Raw genomic sequence first — 25,539 nt, 5'->3', positions numbered from 1 at the left:
TCCCCAAAAAGTAACTTAGCTTTCTCAAGTTTTTCAAAGAGAACTATTTATCGAGCTTCTTAACAAAGTGGTTTATAGCTTGAGAGGTAGAACTAGTGACAATAATGTCATCAACATAGACTACAACATATAGTAACTGATCTCCCGATCGATGGATAAAAAGAGAATTGTCAGCTTTGGATACTTCAAACTCATTAGCTAAAAAAAATTCCCTTAGCTTGTGAAACCAAGCCCGAGGTGCTTGCTTAAGGCCATACAAGGCTTTTCTCAACTTGCATACCAACTGTTGACCATTGTTCCCTTGCTGTTCAAAACATGGTGCTTGCACCATATAAATTTCCTCATGCAAATCACCATTCAAGAAGGCATTATTAATGTCTACCTGCCTAAAAAACCAACCCAAGGACATAACGATTGCCAACACTATTCTAATCATTTTCGGTTTAACCACAAGACTAAAGGTCTCCTGAAAATCAATACTTACCTCTTGAAGGTAACCTTTCACCACCAACCAGCCTTTGTATCGAGTCACAGAACCATCAGCATTTAGTTTGATCATAAAAATCCATTTGCACCCTACTGCTCTTCAACCTACAGGAAAGGGCATAAGATCCCAAATGTGATTGGAAAGTAAAGCTTGATATTCAATTTGTGCAGCTACTATCCAGGTAGGACTCTGAAATGCCTCTGTAATGAAAGTTGGTTTTTTTTTAGTCAGAATAGAAGAAAAGGCCTTTGGTTTGTAAATGCCACTCTTGGATCGAGTTTGTATAGGGTGTGAATTGACAAATGCGGTTATCCTGACAGAAGAAGTAGATGGATAACAGATGGCAGGCACACAAGCTGTAGCTAAGGAATCTGCTTGTTGATCTACAGAAGGAGAGTGATCAATATGAGAGTTTATGCTAGAATAAACTGAACAAGGACTTACCATAGGAGAAGAGATGACTGGCCCTGATGAAGGAGCAGAAACACCAGCTAGAGGAATAGTCACTGTAACCACAGAAATGTGAGACCGTTGATGAAGAACTCTGATGGAATCTTAGGGAGATCATGAAGAAAAACCATGTTGAAATGGGAACTAGGATTCATCAAAGACAACATGTCGAGATACAAAGATTCGACCATCTTCATCAAGGTACTTGTAGCCTTTTTGATTTGTTCCAAATCCAAGAAAAACATATCGCTTTGAATGATACTGCAGTTTGTGTTGATAAAATGGTCGTAAATAAGGAAAGCAAGTACATCCAAACACCTTTAGGTGAGAATAAGCAGGTTTGCTTTATAAAGTCTTTCATAAGGACTACTCTTTTGTAGAACAGGAGTAGGTAACCTGTTAATCACATGAATAGCATGAGCAAATACAAATGACTAGAATTCCAAGGCCACAGATGCTTGAGCCAAGAGAGTCAACCTCATGTCAACGATTTGTTGATGCCTCCTTTCAGCCACATCGTTCTGTTCTGAGGTATGAGGGTAGGTAACTCTATGTTGAATACCAAGCTTGGAAAGCTCATTAGACAGAGAGTGATACTTTCCCCACCAATCACTTTGAAGCATATTTATAGAACACCCAGATTAAACTTGTACCATTTGTTGGAAATGAATGAAACATTTGAAAACCTTAAACTTGGTCTTTAGAAAATAAAGCCAAGTATACCTGCTGTGCATATCAACAAACGAAACATAATAGGAGAATCCATTGGATAGTATATGTGCTGGTCCCCAAACATCAGATACAACAAGTTCAAAAGGCAAAGAATACACTGTTTGAGAAGGACTAAAATGTAGTTTGTAAGATTTGCCTAATTGACAAGCTGAGCATACATGAGGCAAATAGCTATGTTTGAAAGAAACATTACAAGATCTCAAGATATGTGCAAAGCGTGCTATTACACGGATGGCCAAGCCTGTTATGCCATAATGTAGGAGAATGAGAGAGTTGTGTATTGCATAAAATAGCTGAGTTGGACTGTTGAGCAGTAATAGGGTTGTTGGAAGAAGCCTGAGACACATCAAACCTGTAAATACCATTAGTATGTGGCCCACTAGAAGAGTTTTCTTTGTCTGAGTATCTTTCAAAAAACACAAATATGGGTGAAACTCAAAATAAACAGCATTATCCCTTGCAAACTGACCTACAGTTAGTAAATTCTTACAGACAATAGGTACATGCAGAACATTCTTAAGGCGCAAAAGCCTAGGACCAACCAATAAAGAAGAAGAGCCTACATGAACTATAGAAACAGATTCACCATTTCCCATAGACACCTGATTTGTACTTGTGTAGGGAGAAATAGACGAGAGTGTAGCCAGGTCAGGAGTAATGTAATTTGTGGCCCCAGAGTCACGATACCAGATCTAATCAGGTGATGTTGAAGAAGAAGCTCGAGGAAACGACCGAGGAGATGAAGAAGGAGGCTGGGAATGGGAATTACAGTAGTGGGACAGAGAAGAGCATGAAAGAGTAGGAGAGGAGTAACTTTGCCCATTGAAATGAAGATAGTTAACTGTCATCGAACTCATAGCAGAAAAATTCTCATCAAATCTATGATAACAAGACTGAACCACATGTCCAAGTCTGCAACATAATTACCACTGTGGTCTGGATCGTGACCATCCCTTTCTATTTACCATAAGCTCTGCCACGAGACCAGCCTCGACCTTATCCTCTGTGTCCTTTCTTAGACTCATGAGAGTAGCTATTGGAGTCTTCAGTGTTTCTCAAATTATCATGTTTTGAATGGGAGGCCAAATTAGCTTGTAAATAAACCTCTGTCAACAAAGCAAGTTGTCGTGCTTCACAATCAAGAAGCATTTCAGTCAACAAATCAAGAGACATAGGATAACAGAGGCAAGCACATGAATGGAATCATATTCAATTGAACGACCAACCAAGATAATGCTCACTTGTTCTTGTTCAGTAACCAAACTACCAGTAGCAATAAGACTGTCTCTTAGACTTTTTACCTTGGACAAGTACTCATTGACTGTAAGATTTGCTTTCTTGAGTGAGTATAGAGCATGGCACATACTCGAAATCATGATATTGGTTTTTTCACCAAATTTTCTTTTAATGGTCGTCCAGATCTCAAAACTAGTCTTGGCTATTGTGAGATGAACCAAGATGTCATTTGTGACTGTAGAGAGTAGCCAAGATGCCAAAAACTTGTCTTGTTTCTTATGAACAAGAAATGTAGGATTAGCAACTAACTGACCCTTATTCCCAAGGATGAAAAGAAAAGGAACAGGAATAGTGCCTAACACAAAACCTTCAAGATCGTACCCTTCAAGAATCAATAAGAGTTGATGTTTGCAAAGGAGAAAATTCTATTCACTGAGTTTAATGGTGTCATGCTTGGAAAAATAATGGACTGTTTGTAGTACAGCACTGCCTTGACCTTGTGAATGAATTGCTTCCTCAGTGTTGAAAGAGTGTCGAAGGGTATCAACCACAGGCACAGTTTCAGTGGCCGTGAAAAAGAAAACAAGAGAGAAAAAAATTATACCAAAAAACCTTAGCTCTTGATACCATGTTGAGATGCAAAATAAAGCTGATATGAAAATATTTCTTTTTTCATTTAATATCATTGAAATGCAAAGGGGTATTTAATACAAGCAGATAGCAAATAAACTAACTGTGTTTCACTAACTAACTAACACTTTTAACTAACTTCATCAGCAAAGCTTTTCTATTAATGAGATGCTGATAATAGTGAGCAACAATGGATTCCAAGTACTTGGAGTTGGCTACTCGCCATACTTCCATGGTTCTATCCCAAGACCCTGAATACAACAGCCCAACTTCTTCATTCAAGCTCAGGTAAGAAACTGCATCCACTACATGAAAATAGGGCTTTAACGGCGTTTTTAGCGGCGTTTTATCAAAAAACACCGCAAAAATTGTAAAACACAGAGCAATAACGGCATTTTTGGTAAGACGCCGCTAAAAACAGTAGCGGCACTTTTGGTAAAACGCCGCTAAAGACCAGAGCATTAGTGGCGCTTTTGGTAAAACGCCGCTAAAGACCAGAGCATTAGCGACGCTTTTGGTAAAATGCCGCTAAAGACCAGAGCATTAGCGGCGCTTTTATTAAAACGCCGCTAAAGACCAGAGCATTAACGGCGCTTTTGGTAAAACGCCGCTAAAAGTCATATAACCCCTAAACCTCAAAAATATCATAAACACTAATCTATAACCCGGCGCTTTTGGTAAAACGTCGCTAAAAGTCATATAACCCCTAAACCTCAAAAATATCATAAACACTAATCTATAACCCCTAAAATAATAATTATTAAAATTTATGGTTATACAATATATTAAATATTTTCTTATATAATCGTAAAAGAGATAGTATTGAATTTAAAATATTAAATTAATTATCATTGTAGTTTAAGGTTTATGGTTTAAGGTTTATGAGTTAACTATGGTTTAAGATATATAGTTTAGGGTTTAAGTTTAAGAGTTAACTAGTATTTGAAGGTTTATGATAAATTATGGGTTTAGGGATTATGATTTAAGGTTTAGGGGTTAGGGTTGGAGTTTAAGGTGTAAGGGTTTGGGGTTAAGGGTTTAGTGTTTATGGGATAGGGGTTAAGAGGTTTAAAGTTTAGATAAGCAATAAAATTCCTTTTTAATTATCTTTGTCCTTGTAATATATATATATATATATATATATATATATATATATATATATATAGGGTTTAAGGTGATATTGGTCTAAGATCTAATGTTTATGATTTGGGGTTTAAGGTTTGGGTTGTGAAGTTTATGATTTAATTTTTAGGGTTTGGGGATTAGGGTTTAGGGTTTAGGGTTTAGGCTTTATAATTTAGAGCGCCTTAGAGTTTAGTGTTTATGGGATAGGGGTTAAAGGTTTAGGGTTATGATTAAGTAGTGTTATTTAATTTATATATTAAACGATTTCTTAATAATTGTAAAAGAGATAATATTAATTTGAATATTATATTAAAATTATAATTATTTAAGAGATAATAGATAAACTTTATATAAATAAAATGGTTTAAGATTTAATCTAAAAATATTTTGATATATTAAAATAATTCAATTCAAATTAATTCCTCTACACTTAATTTATTTAAGTGAAATTTAAACTTAAAATTGTCATAGAATATAACAAATAAAAATGAAATATAAAAACTAAGAGATTAGTGGCGTTTATTTAAAAAACGCCGCAAAAAACATAGCAGTTTAACGAAAACGGCGTCGTTTTAATTGGATTTTTAGGGGAGTACCGACGTTTTTTTAAAAACGCCACAAAAAGAAAAAAAAAGTATAACGTAACGGCGTCGTTTTATATGAAGATTTAGAGGATTAGCGGCGTTTTTAAAAAAAACGCCGCAAAAACATAGGACTTTAAAGTAAACGTCGTCGTTTTCATATGTACCCTAGAGTAATATGGGTTTGAATCATAGTTGTATTAATTTAAAAAAAAAGGCAAATTATGCTATTATCCCATGTACTATATGTAAAATGTGTATTTAGTCCTTATATTTTAATTTGATTAGTTTTAGTCCCTGTATTTTTCAAATCGATCAATTTTATCGTTTGTACTTTTCAAAATTTAAAATTTTAGTAATGGTGACTCAAATGATAGCAATTATATATGTTTGATTAAATTATGCTATTAGTCTTGGTATTGTGTGTAAAGTTGTAGGTTGAGTTCATGTTATCCAATTAGATTATTATTGGTCCCTATATATACTTTTCGAATTTTAAAATATTAATTTTGACACAAATGACAACCGTTAAATCCGTAACTGACTTTTTGTGAGTAATATGTTTGTTACATTAGATTTTAGAAATAGCAAAACTTAATGAATTTAATAGCTACCATTTAATTAATTCTACAATTTTAAAATTTGAAAATTAAAATGACTAAAAATAACAAAATGAAAATAAAAGGACTAAATCCACAACTTACATATAATTCAACAACTAATAGAAAAAAATATAATTCAAAATATTTAACTTGTTTATATTTAAAAATTAATAAATATCAAATGAAAATAACTTGTATATATTTATAAAAAAATTAAAACAATATCATTAGGTTTAAATAAATTTACTTTAAGTATTTATAAAGATTTAAGGGATTTAAGTAAAATTAAAATTAAAACGCCGCAAAAAATTAAAATAGTAAACGAGATCGTTTTAAATGGATATTTAGGGGATTACCGGCCGCAAAAAAACTTAATTGTTTACCTTGAACGGTGTCGTTTTCCTTGAAATGTTTGCTTCTTTCTCATGCCCGACACCCATTCCCCCCAACCCAAAATAGATTTCTCCAATTCTCTAATTTCTTCTAATCCCTAAATTTTCCCCAAAAGAATCAACAGACACGATTAAGATTCATTGTCGAGCTAACATACATCTGACTTAAATCCCTAAATCTCCTTTTTTGCAAACTCCATTAAAGTTTCTTATCCTTTTTATAACTTTTGAAAACTGCAGATATATAAGTTGAAAAGCTTTGGAAGCCATTTAAGCAACTCCTGCCATGAACAAGCATGTAATGGAATCTTCATGTTCATAGGGTAAGCTTTTCTTATTTTGCTTTTAAAAACAGTTGTGGGTCATTTTCGTATTACTCTAGACCGCCATACTTGAAGTTCCCTAGTTCTTGAACTTGTGTCCTCAGTTCTCACGATAGAGCCCTCTGCTTCTAGATTTTTACTTAGTTCTTTGATTTATTGATTTGTTCATATGCGGTGAATGGTGCTTGTGGTTGATTTGCGTCCTTGTTTTATTCCATTGGTCCCGTAGTCTTGCTCATTGTTGGCTTAAATTGGTTATGAATAATTTTAGCGCCTACAATGTTTCCCACTGCAATGCTTTCATTGCAACCCCTTCATTTTAAAATATTGCTGCAGGCTTTCTTTTGCTTTCGTTTTCAGTTGTATAATTGCTTTCATTTGTCCCTGGTTGACGTCTGGTATTGTATCTATTACACAAGACCTTTTCCTATAAATACTTTCAGAAATTATAAAGAATGGGTCAACTCTCCAATAATACCAAGTCTACATTTAATCAACCTAATTTCAACTCTCAGCCTAAATACTCTTATCACCTCCACTCTCTAAAACTTCTAGCTCCCAGTCTTCATTGAGTGAATCGACCTCTACAACGATGACCACTCTCTTTTTTATATCACCTCCCTATTGTATCACTATATCAATAAATATATATTTCACCCACATACTAAATGTAGACGTATCTAGTTTTCAACCATGGCTTTAAATTCAACTAGTTTAAAATGGTATTATGAGTCATTCAATTTGTTAAAATAAGGAAATTAATAAAGTTGAAAAATGTTCGGTAAAAAAAGTTGAAAATGTGAAACTTGAAAGCAATACTAGTTTTGGTAGTGATCCACCACCGAAGACTTGAAGGAAAAAAAAAATGTTGTGGAATACCACAAAGTATATCAATTGCGACATCAAAAAGTAACATCAATTTATTTTATAGATGTAATCAATAATAAAGTCTTTAAAAAGTAGTTCTTTTACTGAAAAACAAATAAAACTCAAAAAATAATAAGATTATTACTTAATATCATAAAGTTAATATACGATAGATTTACATTGAATTTCATTACACATAATTCATCGCTCTAGATATGACTTGGATCAAAGTCACGCTAATCACGTTACCGTTAAAGTTTTACCTTTTTATTATAATTTATCAAAAAAACAAAAATAGATTCATTTCTCGGGAGGATAAGTATAAATTATTACTTGTAGTGTACGCTATCCCATTTTAATATGCATTAATTCTATCGTATTACACAAAGTTTCCTTCTTCATTCAAAAAAAATGGAATTTTATATTTTTTTATCAACTTTATCAATATATACAATTGCTTTCATTTGTCCCTGGTTGACTCTGGTATTGTATCTATTATATAAATCCTTCCTCTCTTTTCCCTTGTTCTTTGCAGGAGAAACTATTTCAATGGATTTTGAGGCAGCAAGAGGAATGATCATGGGTTACAACAACTGATATAGCTTCATATTTGCAGGTATCTTCTGTAATTTCTTGCTCTTATTGTTTTGATGAATCTGCTTGGCTAATGTTGATTCTTTTACTTAATGCTTCAACCAACAGTATGTTTCTGCACCACTCCGGTGAATTCAACTGTAGTGTCCAAACAGTTAAGCACTTAAACAGATCAGTGTATTTTGGTGTGTAGAATAATCAGAGTAAAATTATAGGTGAGAGGATGAAGACGGTAGCATAGGATAGAAGAGAGGAGAAGAGACTATTGGTTTTCTAAAAATCCTAATTAATAGATGCTTGATACTAGTTGAGAAGTATGTTTGGTGTTTTGGATAGAAACGAAAGTAACATAGTGTGTGGGAGAATGAGGTGATGGAAAGACTTATCATTTTCTAAACCCCCTAGATACATGATTGTGCACTAGTTGTTATAATCACACCTTCCTTAGAAGCAATTGCGGTTGAGGTTGCTCCATGTTCTCTACTGTCAAATTTGCCCAAGCTCTGTCAGACAATCATATATTTTTTAAAATTAATAAGTTTGCTCATTTTTGTTTTACGGTTTATAAGATTACTTTTTTCGTGATTCATTTTTATTTTTCTTCAACTTGAATTAATTTATTAATTAATTCATTTTTTTATTTGAAGCAAAAGTGAAGAGATATATTTTCACAAACCAATATATGGGAATGAAAACCCCCTGGATTCCTGCCCCGCATAGGAAAATATGCTACATATGTTTTTTTTACAGTTTTCTTTCATGTCTTTGTTTCATTTTTTGCGATTTTCATTTTAATCATGCAATAATTTTAAAATATAAATAGTGTTAGAAGATAAATAAATTAAAAATACATGTCTCTTTTCATTTATATATTTTATATTTTTAAGTCGCCATAGAAAATTTCTTTAAATTTTTTAATAATACATTAAATATTTTTAAAAATTAGTTTTAAAACAATTTTTAGATTAATTTCCTTAAAACAATTTAAAATAAATAATAAACTCAAAATAAAAACTGTTAAATAATTAATCAAAGTTTTACGTTATTTTATTAATTTTACTTTAACAATATAATATTTTTGAAAAATTGTTATGCATTCATTTGTATTTAATTAGCTCCTTACATTTATTTTATAAAATAATTTGAAAGTTTATTACTTTATAAAAAAAAGAGATGTTTTTTTTTATATAATTGGATCGATGGTCGAATCGGTCAAGCTACCGGTTTGTCGATCATATTAAAAATCAAAAATAAAAATATTGTTCAATCGGTTTTTTAATTAGTTCAATTGATACCTACCAATTTATGGTTCAATTGATTCTATACCCTTTTCTGAACCAATACTTTAACTTATTCCCATTCTGACTAATCCAATTCAATTCAAACATTATTGATGAAATTTTAATTTTGAATTAAAATAAACTTTTCAAAATTTCAAGATTATCCATTATTTTTAAATTAAAAATATTTAAATTAAAAGGTATTTAATATTAAATATAATTACGTTAATTGTTAAGGCATATCATATTTTTCTTTTGATTGCTGCTTCACTAAAAAAACACTTTCTGTTTGGACCGATTCAAGCATCGATTCTTTGTTTCTGCTCCTCCTGCAACTATTGGTTCAACTGAAGCTGTCATTTAATCTTCGAATTAATATTTGGTACTGATATAGATAAAGTTTTTATATTTGCTTAAACTGAAATATATTTGGTGCTACTCTTATAATCTTATATGTGTCTGTATTAGTGAATTAATGTTGTATGTATTTCAGTTACTGCTTCCTGCTCCTCTTGCAACTATTGGTTCAACTGAAGCTGCCATTTAATCTTCGAATTAATATTTGGTACTGATATAGATAAAGTTTTTATATTTGCTTAAACTGAAATATATTTGGTGCTACTCTTATAATCTTACATCTGTTCTAGGTACTATCGAGCACCTAAATTAATATTTGGTGCAACTAAATACACCACAGCCATTGACATCTGTTCTAGGTACAGGTTTCGTTGCTAAATTTTTATTACCATGTAGCTTGCTTGTTCATTAAAATTACAACAATAGCTGACCTTCTTTCCAACCTTATTTTAAATATTTTAAAGATTCAAAGTATATAGGCTGGAAACCTGACGGGTTGCCTTATATCGAGCTGTAAGATATAATGGATCCTCCCTAAGTGTAACAACGCCGCGTATGATGAATCTTAAAAAATTCAAAAAGACTTGAAAAAAGTTCTATCGATCTCATTTACTATTGAATATTTATTACCATGTAGCTTGCTTGTTCATTAAAATTACAACAATAGCTGACCTTCTCTCCAACCTTCTCTCATATAACTTACATAATTTACATAACTCACATAACGTACATAACAACTTACATAACTTAACTAATACATGTAGTTTAATCTAATAATTTCCTCAAAAGCATATAGTTTAAAGTTCAAATTTCATAACTTACATAATCTACATAACTTACATAAAACATAAAAATATATCATATCAAGACTTACATAATAAACAACTTACCCGTGTAACTTATTGCCAACTTTAGACTTCAACAACTACGAAATGGATAGGACTTGGATGAATTTCTCAAGGGCAAGCAACGAGTATCAAAATGGAGTGCAATCTTTTTTAGATTTTGTATTTCACAATTCAAGCCAAGAGAATATGATTCTTTGCCCGTGTAAGAAGTGTGGCAATATCTATTGGCATTATCGTGAAGTTGTCTACGAACATCTAATTGTTGATGGCTTCATTCGGGGGTATAAAAAATGGATTTTTCATGGAGAGTGTACACTTAGTGGAGCCTCTTCGACGATTAATCCGGGTTATTCTTATAGTGGTTACCGTTAGTATGTTAGATAAGATGACATGGAAGGTATGATGCGGGATACATTTAATATGCGAAGTGAAGGTTTCCAATCATTTCCACCAAACTATGTTGCATCCGATGATTATAATATCAGTGGGAATACTTTTATGGAAACGAGAAGAAGTGTACCAGATGAACAACCGAATGAAGAAGCGGTGAAGTTCTACACGTTACTTGGTGAAATGAATGAAGAACTTTATGAGGGATCAAAATTTTTGAAAATGTCATTCTGTATTTGCCTTTTCCACTTAAAATGTTTGGGAGGGTGGACCAGAAACTCTTCGACAATGTTGTTAGAGCTTTTGAGAGAAATGTTCCCGTTTGCAAAAATCCCTCAATCATGTAAAGACATGAAGAAAGTGATAAAAGATTTGTGCATTGGGTACAACAAAATTCATAATTGCCCAAATGATTGCATGTTGTATTGGGGTGATCGGAGAAATCAACAGTCTTGTCATGTTTTCGGTAAACCTCGTTGGATGAATAGAGATGCAGAAGATGTTAATAAGGATGAATATGGGCCACAGTCAATAAGGAAGCCGAACAAGATTTTGCGATATTTCCTGTTAATCCCAAGGCTTCAAAGGCTATTCATGTCGTCAAAGACAGTCGAGTTTATAACGTGGCATCATGATCAACGAACGGATGATGGATTATTAAGGCATCCTACAGATTCTTTAGCATGGAAATCATTTGACAATAAATTTCCAAGCTTTGCAAGTGATCCTCGGAGTGTAAGGCTCGGGTTAGCATCTGACGGATTTAATCCTTTTAAAATCATGAGCACCTCGTGCGAGACTTGGCACGTGGTCCTTATTCCTTATAATTTGCCTCCATGGCTCGCATGAAGCAATCTTCTTTGATATTATCTATGATTATCCCCGAGAGAAAGGCCGGAAATGATATTGACATATATCTGCAGCCACTTATTGAAGAGTTAAAACAATTATGGGCGGGTATTGGGGCGTATGATGTATTGAGAAAGGAGAACTTTTACCTACGTCTTTGCTTTTTGTGGACAATTAATGATTTCCGGCATATGCGAATTTATCTGGTTGGAGTACCAGAGGACGTTATGCTTGTCTTTGTTGTGCTGCTCAAACGTGTTCACAGTGGTTATATAATGGGAAGAAGTTCTGCTATATGGGGCATCGTCAGCGGTTAGATGAAAATCATAGCTATAGATTTCAGAGGGCTTTATTTGACGGTACTGAAGAGTTGAAAAAAGCTCCTGAGCAGACCATTGGATCTGAAATCTTATTCATGTTAAAAGATATGGATTTCAGTTACGGGAAGCTGAATCAACCATCTAACAGGCAAACAAATAGACGATCGAGGGATGAATCTGATGATAAATCTGACGAGGAGGATGACCCTAAAGAGGCGGACTTGTGGAAGAAAAGAAGCATTTTTTTTTAGTTGCCTTATTGGGAGCATCACATATTACGCCACAATCTTGATGTGATGCATATTGAAAAGAATGTCTGCGAGAACATCATCCAGACAATTTTGAACGTCGATGGTAAATCAAAAGATAATCTTCAGAGTTGAATTGATTTAGTTCACATGGGAATTAGGCGTGATCTTTATCCCCAAGTACGTCCTAATGGAAAATATTGGTTGCACCTACAATTTTTGCAATGTCAAAGGAAGAGAAAGAAATGTTCTGCACGGTGTTGAAGGATATAAAGGTTCCGGATGCGTATGCATCAAATATATCTCGATGTGTAAGTCTTAAAGATCGAAGACTATATTCATTAAAATCACATGACTATCACATCTTGATGCAAGATCTACTTCCAGTTGCTTTACGATGTTGTATGTCAAAGAAGGTAACGTCCTGTATAATTGAACTGTCCAATATAATGAAAGCAATTTGTGGCAAAGTTCTGAATGTTGAAGAACTTGAAAAAGTACAAGATCGAGCCGCTTTGACATTATGCAATTTGGAGAAGATCTTTCCACCTTCCTTCTTCACAATTATGGTGCACCTTGTCATTCATCTCCCTCGTGAAGCAATAATTGGTGGGCCGGTTTTCTTTCGTTGGATGTATCCAATTGAAATGTGCTAATTTATTTCAAAGGCATTCACCTTTATACCTATAGTTACCAGTTTTGATAATGTTGTATATGGTGTTTAGGTTCCTAAGCAAATTGAAGTCTTATTGCCATAACAAGCGTTATCCGGAAGGATCAATTGCTGAAGGCTACTTGGCAGAGGAGTGTATGACATTCTGTTCTAGATATTTAGAAGATGTTGAAACAAGATTGAATAGACCAAGTAGAAATGCCGGACTCAATGATCCTAGCTTGGCCGAAACTTATTTATTTCAAAGTTATAGAGAACCAATCGGCAAAGTTGAAATTGCAGAATTAGTTGACCGATCTTGGATACAAGCACATAGATATGTTCTTTTCCACCACGATGCACTTGAACAATTACGCAAGTAAGTTCTAGAATATGACAAATATTCATCTTTTTTTTATTTGTTTATTTTTTAACGAATTAAATATGTTTTTAACATAGTGAGTACAAACAAGTCTTAAGATCTCGTTCACGCTCACGAAGATTACAACATCGCAAGATTAATAGGTTATTCGCAGAATCTTTTCATGAAAGGTTAAGCCAAACGGTACGCAACTCAACATTTTATTGACAAATAATAATGTTTTCTCATAACATTTACAATTACTCAATTTACTTTTGATTCAATAGGTTTGGAGTGGGAATGTCGTTAATGACGAAGTTAAATGGCTTTCCCAAGGTCCGAATCGAGTAGTAAAAAGATATAGTGGCTTCATCATGAATGGATTCAGATTTCATACCAAATATCACGAGAGATTGAAGAGAACTCAAAATTGTGGAGTAGTTGTTAATTCTTTAATTACAAGTTACGCTAGTGCTAGGGACAAGAATAATCACGAGGGAAATGTGGAGTATTACGGACTTCTAACCGACATTATTGAGTTGGATTACTATGGAAAATGGAAAGTTGTCTTATTTCGATGTGATTGGGTTGATGCTAATACTACTCGCAGAATTAAAAATGATCAGTTTGGTTTTACAATGGTGAATTTCTCTGGATTAATTCACACTGGAAAACATTTGATAGACGAGCCGTATGTATTTTCTTCTCAAGTTAAACAAGTCTTTTACTCGAAAGATCCAATTGATGAGGGTTGGTACGTTGTACTCTGAAACACCCCTAGAGACTTGTTTGACATGGGGAATGGAAGTAGAGATGACATCGTTGAAAGATCAGAAACTTTGCCTTTTCCAGGACAAAACTTAAATGAAAATATCCCTAGTACTAGAACACAATTTCAATGGGTTCGTCAGGATGTGGACGAAGATATTTACGATTTATGATGTAGTAAGATTTTATGATTTTTTTATATGTAATGTTATAATTTTAACATTGTTCATGTTATATAATTTAACTATTTTATATTTACTATTGTTGTTATTTCTTACTAAAATTTTAACTATTTTATGTGTTGCGGAAAAATGCCTAGAAGAAGATTAAGAGATCTTAGTATTATGCAGAATACTACAAATTTGGAAGAAGTAAGTCTTGAACAATGAGCAGTTGTTGGATCTTCAAGCGTCTTGGAGGCACTTGACGAAGTCTGTGGAATTTCAAAGTAATGTTAAGTTTATTTTACAAATTGTATTAAATTTTATTATTGATTTATTTTTAAATTTCAATATAGTAATAATATATTATTTTTCAGCTGAAAATGGTGGGACGCCTTGAGAGGTGAGGACGACGCTCCTAATGATTTATATAACTTAAATTCATCGAGCGTGTCAAAGTAACTAGAAACGACCATGGTCACTGTTGGACAAGAAGCTCGACTTTTAGCAGGCTATTTGGGCATTATAGCACGAAATGCCAATATGTTGCCCATCAACTACGAGTCATGGCATAACATGCCCGATAGCAATAAAATCAAGCTCTCTAATATTAAGGTAACAAAACGTTAATGTAATTTATAATACTTTGGTTTAAGTTTCATTTATATTTAATTCCCAAACTTGTGTTTTTTAAGAGCGGTTTGCTTTAGAGGTCTCTAATGCCTATATCAAGAAGGCATTGGGTAAAAAATGGAGAGACCATAAAAGCAGTTTGAAAAAAGAATATTTTAAAAAACCCATAAGCCTCGAAGAAAAATTGCAAAATGTCCCACCGGAAATGCTGAGGTACCAATGGGAAGATGCGGTTCGATTTTGGAATTTGAAGAAAGGAGAGGTATTATGTACTTGCAAACTCTTATAAATTTTTTGGTTTATAGTATTTACTATATACGTAATAATAATTTCATTATGTAGGACCATGAGTGAATTGGAACAAGCAGCAGACAAAAACAAAAATTTACGCACACGGCAGGATCGAGAAGTTTTGCTTGTGTAGCTCAGGCCGCGGTACTATGGATTTATTAATTCTATCAAGTATTAATAACTTTTTACTATTAAATAATATTTTTACTACTATATTGTAGGAAGCCTCGTCGGTCAAAAGTTGGATGCCTTGACTTTTTGACATTACGCATGAGGAAAAAGATGGAACTCAGATGACATCCGAGGTGCAAAATTATGGTATATTTACTTAATAAAATTTGATTCATTATAAATATTTATAATATTTAATTATAATGTTTTAATTCATCGTTTTTATTAGTTTAATTTTAAATAATGTTATGTTGTATTCCTTTTTATTGTATATTTCGTTTCTAACTCTTTGAGTGATTTATTAGGAGAAACTAAAAGATAAGAAGGCAGAGTATGAAGCGATCGCTTGATCGATAGTTCTGTTAATTTTGAGGATATTGATAATGTAATTATTAATGAAGTTTCGGGTCTGAAAGGTATGGTCGGGTTAGATTTCAAGGATCCGTGTTAACTCGACCCAATATTTTGGATCCACCTCGCACCAATACATGCCTTCCGGAGTCAAAGTCAAGTGAAGTTCGAGGCTAAAAGATCGAGATAGTTCAGATACAAGCTAGCACAGATGAGCAAATTTCTCAACTCAAAGCGGAGGCGAATGAGGGAGGCGGAGGCAGCAGTGAGGGAGGAGGAGCAGAACAGAAAATACAGTGAACTCCAGCTACAACTTTAGTCTATGATGACTATGTTCCAGCAATTTCAAAATCCGCCATCTTAGACATTTGTTTTCTTGTAACTTTTAACATTATTGTAAGAATATTTTAAATATTCATTTACAATTTATATAATATATTTCTCGTATAATTTTGTATTATTTAAATTTACGGGTTTTGGTTGGATTTCATAGTATATTTGCTGTTTTTGGTTGAATTTATTGCAGGAGGGTTGGATATAGGTGCAAAATGCATACTGCAAAACTGGGCAAATTAGCGGCGTTTTTTAAAAAGCGCCGCTAAAGACCAAGACTTTTAGTGGCGCTTTTTTAAAAAATGTCACTAAAGAACAAGACTTTTAGCGACGTTTTTATATAAGTGTCGCTATAAGTCCTAGTCTTTAGTGGCGTTTTTAAAAAAAAGCGCCGCTATAAGTCCTGATCTTTAGCGGCGTTTTTTATATAAGCGCCGCTATAAGTCCTGGTCTTTAGCGGCGTTACATATAGCGACGTTTTTTGCGATGCTTTAAAAAGCACCGCTAAAATTTAAAAACGCTGCTAAATGTCTGTTTTCCTGTAGTGATCGAAGTGCTTGATTCGAAGAACGCTTTCGACGTAGTTCTTAGGTTTGACGGAGCATTTCATTTGATCTTTGAAAGTTGGCAAACTACCTTATGTTTTGTGGATGATAGGATTTGTTGATGTAACCTTCCAAACGTGGATTTTACCATCTTGATGACTAGTAAATACCCTATCACCAAACAGAATAATGGCTTTAACCAATCTACTTTTAGATTTAAAAGCTGAAAACTCCTGCAAGTTTTTCCATACGCGGATGTTATTGCTATCGGAACCCGCGTATAACAATCTCCTAGAAGCAGCTAACGAATAAACATGACCTTCTTCTCGTACAAGCGACACAATGAGCCCGTTTTGGCCAAAATCAGAATCCGGTGGAGTTGAGGCAATCCATGGAGATTTGTTGTATGGAGAAGTGCACGGGTTAAGGGATGACATCATGTAAGGAGAAGCGTCACCGCTTGTTGTGGTGTTGTTGGAATACCTAGGGGAATGGCCGTAAAACCATTGCTTTCACGGTGAGGGGAATGGCCTTCCATCCCAACAACCTCTACACTGTCATTTATAGAGAACATTGAAAGTTCAGATTGCTGGGGGAGAGTTTCCAGGTTTGGTCAGTCATACAGTCCCGTTTGCTCCATAAATCATAATCATCCTTCCTTCCACTCGTATCCTTTCACGTTAATTCACTAATTTCTACCCGGTGATGAACAAAACATGATCGAAAAAAAAATTGGAGAAAGCTTTATAGATTATGTTTTTGACGGAAAATGAAGATTAAGATGGAATAATTTTAGTTCAATTTTCTGGAAAACAAAATGAACAGTGGGGGGTCAAGTAGTGTATATATATACACATAGATAATTGAAAAGTTGGAGGTAACATGAGGTTCTGGGTTTTCGACACTTGGTGGGTAAGACATAAGACGTAATCATCACAAATCAGACATTGGTTGGCATATTTTTCTATAATTTTTTGCTTATGTTGTATTTGTTACTAGTATATCTGTATATAGGTGATTTTTAGTTCCAAACTTGGTTCAATTATTGCTTGACACGTTAACTATCATTTGTGTAATTTCTTTGTTTGCTAAGTTTATGTCTAATTATCATATAGGGATTTCAGATCTGATTGTGGAGTTGGATGCTTTGATCGTGGAGTTGGATGCTTTGATCGTGGCTCGGTTGTTGAATCGGCCTTATATGGAGGATGACCCTATGAGTAGGTATGTTAGGGATTGTTTACCCATGACTGAGGAAGGCTGGGTGGCGGAGATACGGCACATCTTTCGTGAAGGTAACATCTGCGCAAACATCTTGCTAGTTTAGCTCAGGCGCAAACCATCCTTCGTGAAGGGAAATTTTATTTGAATTTCGGAAATGTTTGTGCATAAAAATGTTATTAGGAGACCATAAGTTTCCATTCTTAGGAAGAAAATGACATTTGAAATCGTCAAAAGCAAGCATGCAATAACGTAGTATATTAGAGTCGTAAAATGTTAAAGCGATTCCCATCCCCATTTGCCCTTCAACTTCATATTGCTTCCTATCTCCACTTAAAATGTTGCCCATTTTTTTATTCAAAATATATCCTTAAAATTTGTGGCAGCTCACATCCCAAATGTAATTATTACGTTTTGGAGAATTAATGTAAAGGAAATTTATGGTTTCAAAGCATATCAAAATAAAATTTATAGTTGTTATATTTCTACTTAATTTGGACATGTCGCATTTTAAGAGGATACTTGAGAAGCACCTAACACGTCACCTCACATCATTAGTGTGGTCACTCACCAGGCCACATTTGATTTTAGATTCTTTTGCTTTTGAAGATTATTAAAATATTCACTCATCATAGTCAGGGCGGTAGTAGGGATAGCCAAAGGTTTTGGTCTCCCTAAAATCCAACCTTTAATCTTTTAAAATATATTTATAATATACCGAAAAATTATAGTTTAATCTCAAAATAATAAAATTTTAATTTAATTTTAAAACTATAAAATGTAAAATTGTATTCTAGTTATTATACAAATATATCTTTTAGTTCTGACCTGTAAAAAGTTATTGCTTTTTTGGGTAAATAAAATAGCACTAATGCAATTACAAAGACAATAATATACCACCAAATGATATTAGCCATATGATGAATGACTGACTTGAGTAAATTTTCTATCGAAACTCAAGTTTCTATAAAAATCTGTACGAAGTTTAATAATATAATCAGTAACTTTATTGTAATGAAAATTTGAAACTTAGATTCTCTTCATACTGTATATTATTTTTATTTATATTGAAATGTTGAAATCATCATAGCTAATAAGATTTCTTATATTTATGTTGAAATTATTATAAAATGTATAAACAATTAATAATGTATTAATTTTTTGAAATAAAATAAATTTCAATTTTATGTTAGAATTTGAAGTTGTCGTTTGGATTAATTATTCGTTGTTTTGTGTAAAGCATATTTTATTGGTAATTAAATGTGAGTTTACAAAATAAAATTTTAAGTAATAAAGTAATTTTAAATATTTAATGAAAATGTAAAGACAAAAAACAATTAATGTAATTGTTAATATATAAAAAATATAGTAAAAAATGTTATTTTATTTTATCCTTTATATGTAATAATAATGGTTAGAAAAATAGTTATTGATGTAAGGGATTAAAGTGTGTATTTAAATTTTAAACATTTAATTTTTTTATGAAAATGCAATAAATATTAGAGTCATATGATATATAATTGAGAATTTAAATTCAAACATATATATAAATATAGAGAGAGAGAGAAATGAATTCAAATAAATAACACAGGAAGTATCAAATTGAATGAAATCAGGATGAAGTTGAATCGATAAAGATTCATTTGAAATGATTGTAGGATTAATTAGAAAAAATATTAAATTATTAAGGGCCTAACTCGAAATTAAGCCATTACCTCAAAAAATTAATTCCACCTCAAGTAATTGGTGAGAATGTGCGGCACAATTTTCATAATTTCGAATGCAGTTTATTATAATTGTTAAACAGAACCAATTGTTAAAGTCAAATTACGACATATAATAAAAAACAAGAGATAATAAAATAATTTATACAATTCGATTTCTCTACGTCTATAGAACTTAACTTAGTCGATCAATTCACTATATTTGAACTTAATACAATTAGTTTACAAAAGTATAGGGCTTAGAGCATATTTCAACCAAAATAATAATAAACAAGAATATATAATAAGTAATATATATTTGAAAGCTATTGATACATAGATAACTATTAACTAGTCCAAAACTAAAACTAAATTTTTTAATAAATTTGCTTGAATTGGCTCGATTTGTGTTGAAGAAGGAAACGTGAAAGAGACAATTACAATATGCATCAAAGTTATTCTATTATTGATGAACACTGAATTAATAAAACAAAGCATAAATGTCTATATTTATAGGCTTACAGAGAAACTACCTTAACATAAAAATAGCTAACAACTTATTCAATTAAACTGAAAATCTGAAACTAACAAAGATTCTATCGAGATACTTGGTCAACTAAACAACCCACTACTTTGAATTAATTCTCAACACTCTCCCTTAATTCAAAGTTACAGACACCAAGTAGACTTCTAAAATAGCTAAACTTCTCCTTTGATAAAGCCTTTGTTCACATATCTTCTAGCTACTCTTGGGTGCTGCAATGCTCCAAAGATATCTCCTTTTTTTGCTGCCAAATCACGAATGAAATGAAAACAAATATCGATGTGCTTTGTTCTACTATGAAATGTTAGATTCTTTGTCATGGAGATAGTTGATTTTTTATCATAAAATATCTCTGTTGCACATTTCTTCTCTTGTTGAAAATTGGCTAACATTATCCTCAGCCAAATAGCTTGACAAGCTGCTGCAGTTGTTGCTACATACTCAGCCTCTAAGGTTGACAATGTTGTTTTAGCTTGCTTCTTAGAACTCCAAGTGATCACCCCTGAACCTAGAGTGAAAATATTTGCTAATACACTTCTTCTATCATCTAAAGAACTTGCCAAATCACTGTCTGTAAACCCACACAATCTGAAATTTGAAGTTCTTGAGTACCAAATGCCATACTCCAAAGTTCCAGCAATGTACCGCCAGACCCGTTTTGCTGCTCCATAATGAACCTTTAAAGGTTGCTGCATAAATCTAGAAATAACACCAATATGAAATGCAATATCAGGCCTAGTGTGAGTCAAATAAATTAAACCTCCAACCAAGCTTTTAAACCTCCTCGTATCTACCATTTCTTCTCCATCTTCTAGCTGCAATTTCTCATTGATATTCATAGGTGTAGCTGTAGGCTTGCAATTAAGCGTGCCAAAATTACTGAGAAGATCATCGGCATATTTTCTTTGTGAGAAATAAATTCCATTTTCAGCTTGATGAACTTCAAGACCAAGGAAATAATGCAATAAACCCATATCCGACATCTCGAATTCATTAATCATTTGAGACTTAAACTCATCAATAACAAAGATAGAGGAACTAGTATAAATGATATCATCAACGTAAAGACAAACAATATTGAAATCATTTTTACATTCATTTTTTTACATACAAGGTGGGCTCGTTCTCACTTCTTATGTACCCTTTCTTCTGAAGATACTCATCGATATTACTGTACCATGCTCGAGGGGCCTGCTTCAATCCATACAATGCCTTTTTCAACTTACACATATTTGTTTCGTTGCCCTTCTCTATGAAACCTTATGGTTGTGCTACATAAACCTTCTCTTGTAGATTTCCATTGAGGGATGCTGATTTGACATCAAATTGATAAACAGACCATTTCAATTGTGCAGCCAATGCTGGAACAAGCCTCACTGTTTCGAATCGAGCTATCGAAGAGAAGGTTTCTTCGAAATTAACACCATATTGCTGTGTATAACCTTTCACCACAAGATGAGTTTTATGCTTTTGGATGCTTCCATCTCCACCAAATTTTATCTTGAATACCCACTTCAAACTAATTGCATTTTTATCTTCCAGCAAGTTGACCATCTCCCAAGTTCCATTCTTTTAGATGTATTTCATCTTCTCCATCATCGTCTTTTTCTATTCTTCCTTGTCAGCAGCTTCTTTATAATATAGAGGATCTAAAACAACTAGAGCAAATTGACAGGATGCATAAGTGTCATCAGTATATTTCAAATTCGACTTTCTGACCCTTGTTGATCTTCTTAGTGGAATTGGTTCTTTAAAAGAATCTTCAAGTGTTGTAAATGTTGCTGGTGTCGACTCTGGTTTTTCATCAGGAGAATCTTTAATGGGAAAAGAAATATCCTGTTGTACCTACTCTACAATCATACCCCAGCTTGCATTTTCATCAAACAATACATCCTTTCTACTTGAAAATTTTCCACTACGAGGGTTGTACAACCTATAAGCTTTGGATTGAGTACAATAACCAATAAAATATATTTTTTAGATTTTTCATCAAGTTTTCTATGAGCATGAGAATTTAAGCATAAGCAACACACCCATAAATTGTTAAATGACTTACATTGGGTTTCCTACCACACCAAGCTTCATATGGAGTTTTGTTTATGACAGCCCTTGTTTGCGAGAGATTCAGTATTCTATTACCAAAGAAAAAGTTATTCTATTATTGATGAACACTGAATTAATAAAACAAAGCATAAATGCCTATATTTATAGGCTTACAAATAAACTACCTTAACATAAAAATAGCTAACAACTTATTCAATTAAACTGAAAATCTGGAACTAACAAATATTTTACCGAGATACTTGGTCAACTAAACAACCTACTACTTTGAATTAATTCTCAACACTCTCCTTTAATTCAAAGTTGCAAACACCAAGTAGACTTCTAAAATAGTTGAACTTCTTCTTTGATAAAGCCTTTGTTAACATATCTGCTAGCTGCTCTTGGGTGTTGCAATACTCTAAAGATATCTCCTTTTTTGCTACCAAATCACGAATGAAATGAAAACGAATATCGATGTGCTTTTTTCTACTATGAAATGTTGGATTCTTTGTCATGGAGATAGTCGATTTTTTATCATAAAATATCTCTGTTGCACATTTCTTCTCTTGTTGAAAATTGGCTAACATTATCCTCACCAAATAGCTTGACAAGTCTGCTGCAGATTGTTGCTACATACTCAGCCTCTAAGGTTGACAATGTTGTTTTAGCTTGCTTCTTAGAACTCCAAGTGATCACCCCTGAACCTAGAGTGAAAATATTTGCTAATACACTTCTTCTATCATCTAAAGAACTTGCCAAATCACTGTCTGTAAACCCACACAATCTGAAATTTGAAGTTCTTGAGTACCAAATGCCATACTCCAAAGTTCCAGCAATGTACCGCCAGACCCGTTTTGCTGCTCCATAATGAACCTTTAAAGGTTGCTGCATAAACCTAGAAATAACACCAATATGAAATGCAATATCAGGCCTAGTGTGAGTCAAATAAATTAAACATCCAACCAAGCTTTTAAACCTCCTCGAATCTACAATTTCTTCTCCATCTTCTAGCTACAATTTCTCATTGATATTCATAGGTGTAGTTGTAGGCTTGCAATTAAGCGTGCCAAAATTATTGAGAAGATCCTTGGCATATTTTCTTTGTGAGATATAAATTCCATTTTCAACTTGATGAACTTTAAAACCAAGGAAATAATGCAATAAACCCATATCCGACATCTCGAATTCATTAATCATTTGAGACTTAAACTCATCAATAAGAAAGTTAGAGGAACTAGTATAAATGATATCAGAAAGTTAGAGGAACTAGTATAAATGATATCATCAACGTAAAGACAAACAATATTGAAATCATTTTTACCTTCCTTTTTTACATGCAAGGTGGGTTCATTCTCACTTCTCATGTACCCTTTCTTCTGAAGATACCCATCGATATTGCTCTACCATACTCGAGGGGCCTACTTCAATCTGTACAATGCCGTTTTCAACTTATACACCTTTGTTTCATTCCCCTTCTCTATGAAACCTTCTGGTTGTGCTACATAAACCTTCTCTTGTAGATTTCCATTGAGGAATGCTAATTTGACATCAAATTGATAAATAGACCATTGCAATTGTGCAACCAATGTTTGAACAAGCCTCACCGTTTCGAATCGAGCTATCGAAGAGAAGGCTTCTTCAAAATTAACACCATATTACTGTGCATAACCTTTCACCATAAGACGAGCTTTATGGTTTTGGATGCTTCCATCTGCACTAAATTTTATCTTGAATATACACTTCAAACTAATTGCATTTTTTTCTTCCGGCAAGTTAACCATCTCCTAAGTTTCATTATTTTCGATGGATTTCATCTTCTCCATCATCACCTTTTTCCATTCTTCCTTATCAGCAGCTTCTTCATAATACAGAGGATCTAAAATAATTAGAGCAAATTAACAAGATGTATAAATGTCATAAGTATATTTCGAATTCAGCTTTCTGACCCTTGTTGATCTCCTTAGTGGAATTGGTTCTTTAGAAGACTCTTCAAGTGTTGTAGATGTTGCTGGTGTTGACTCTTGTTTTTCATCAAGAGAATTTTTAATGGGAAAAGAAATCTCCTACTGTACCTGCTCTACAATCATATCCCAGCTTGCATTTTCATCAAACACTACATCTCTTCTACTTGAAAATTTTCCACTAGGAGGGTTGTACAACCTATATGCTTTGGATTGAGTACAATAACCAATAAAAATATAATTTTCAGATTTTTCATCAAGTTTTCTACGAGCATGAGAATTTACCAAAGCATAAGCAACACACCCATTGTTTATGACAACCCTTGTTGGTGAGAGATTCAGTAGATAGACTGATGTTGCCATAGCTTCTGCTCAAAACTGATTTGAGAGTCACTTTGCTTGTAACATCCTTCTCGTCATCTCTACAATAGTTCGATTCTTCTGCTCAGTGACACTGTTCTGCTCTAGAGTGTAAGGATTTGTTAACTCCCTACGGATGCCATTGTCTTCACAAAATATATTAAACTCTTTGGACACGAACTCTCCTCCTTAATTCATACAAAGAACTTTGATATAGCAGCCGCTTTGGTTCTCCACCTTAGCCTTGAATTTTTGGAACTTTTCATAAGTTTCTGACTTGTTTTCCAGAAAATACACCCAACTCATACGACTATAATCATTAGTGAACAACAAGAAGTAAGGGCTCCCACCCAAGGACTCGATTTGCATAAGATCACATAGATCAGCATGAATTAATTCTAAACATTTTGTAACTCTCCATGCTTTTCCAACAGGAAATGACTTCCTAGTTTGTTTTCCATAAATGTACCTCTCACATAAATCAAGGGAGCCAATTACATTTATCACTTAGTAATTTTAGGCCTTTAATATTTAGATATCCATACCTCAAATGCCATAGTTTCGAGTCATCCTTTGCATTTGCAGCAAGAACAAAGTTCTCCATGTTTGGAACATCCAACAGAAATATCTTGTTTAGAGTCATATGGACATGGATTTGTTTGCCTGACTTTTTATTTTTGATAATACATGCATCATCATCAAATATGACAGAATATCCATCAGCCATTCGTTGTCCAACACGCAATAAATTGTATCCTAAATCAAGAGCAAATTGAACATTATCCAAAATTTCTCTTCTCTATGGCTAGTAAAAAATTTCACCATGCCTTTCCTTCAACTTGCATCTCCCTTTTGTTCCTAAGATGCACATTTATCTTTTGTGACTCATCAAGCAACTTGAACAAGGATTTGGTGGCTGTCATATGATTTGAAAAGCTGCTGTCCACAAACTACAAATCACTTGGTTTATGGTTAGCATCAATGCAAGCCATAAAAAGTTTATTTTCCTCATCACTTTTTGCTGCAAAGTTAATTTTTTTATCCTTATACAAAACAATTAGCTTTTATATGCCAATATCTGTTGCAACGATAACATTGTATGCCATATTTTATGTTACCTTGCTCATTGT

General features: G+C 33.3%; 1 long non-coding RNA gene and 1 pseudogene across 1 annotated transcript; one reads left to right on the top strand and one right to left on the bottom strand.

The window, feature by feature from the left end:
* LOC108477627 (protein JINGUBANG-like) overlaps positions 1-18,147 on the bottom strand; it is a 30,899-nt pseudogene extending 12,752 nt beyond the window's left edge.
* Positions 9,792-15,716, top strand: LOC128285755 (uncharacterized). The gene is made up of 3 exons (XR_008276304.1): positions 9,792-9,864; positions 9,947-10,015; positions 15,654-15,716. It is a non-coding gene; the product is annotated as an uncharacterized LOC128285755 (long non-coding RNA).
* Positions 18,148-25,539: the final 7,392 nt, after the last annotated feature.

Source organism: Gossypium arboreum, chromosome 12, assembly GCF_025698485.1.
Source record: "Gossypium arboreum isolate Shixiya-1 chromosome 12, ASM2569848v2, whole genome shotgun sequence".
Lineage (NCBI taxonomy): Eukaryota > Viridiplantae > Streptophyta > Magnoliopsida > Malvales > Malvaceae > Gossypium > Gossypium arboreum.
Note: the sequence above shows the minus strand (reverse complement) of the source record. Positions and strands in the feature narration are given on the sequence as shown.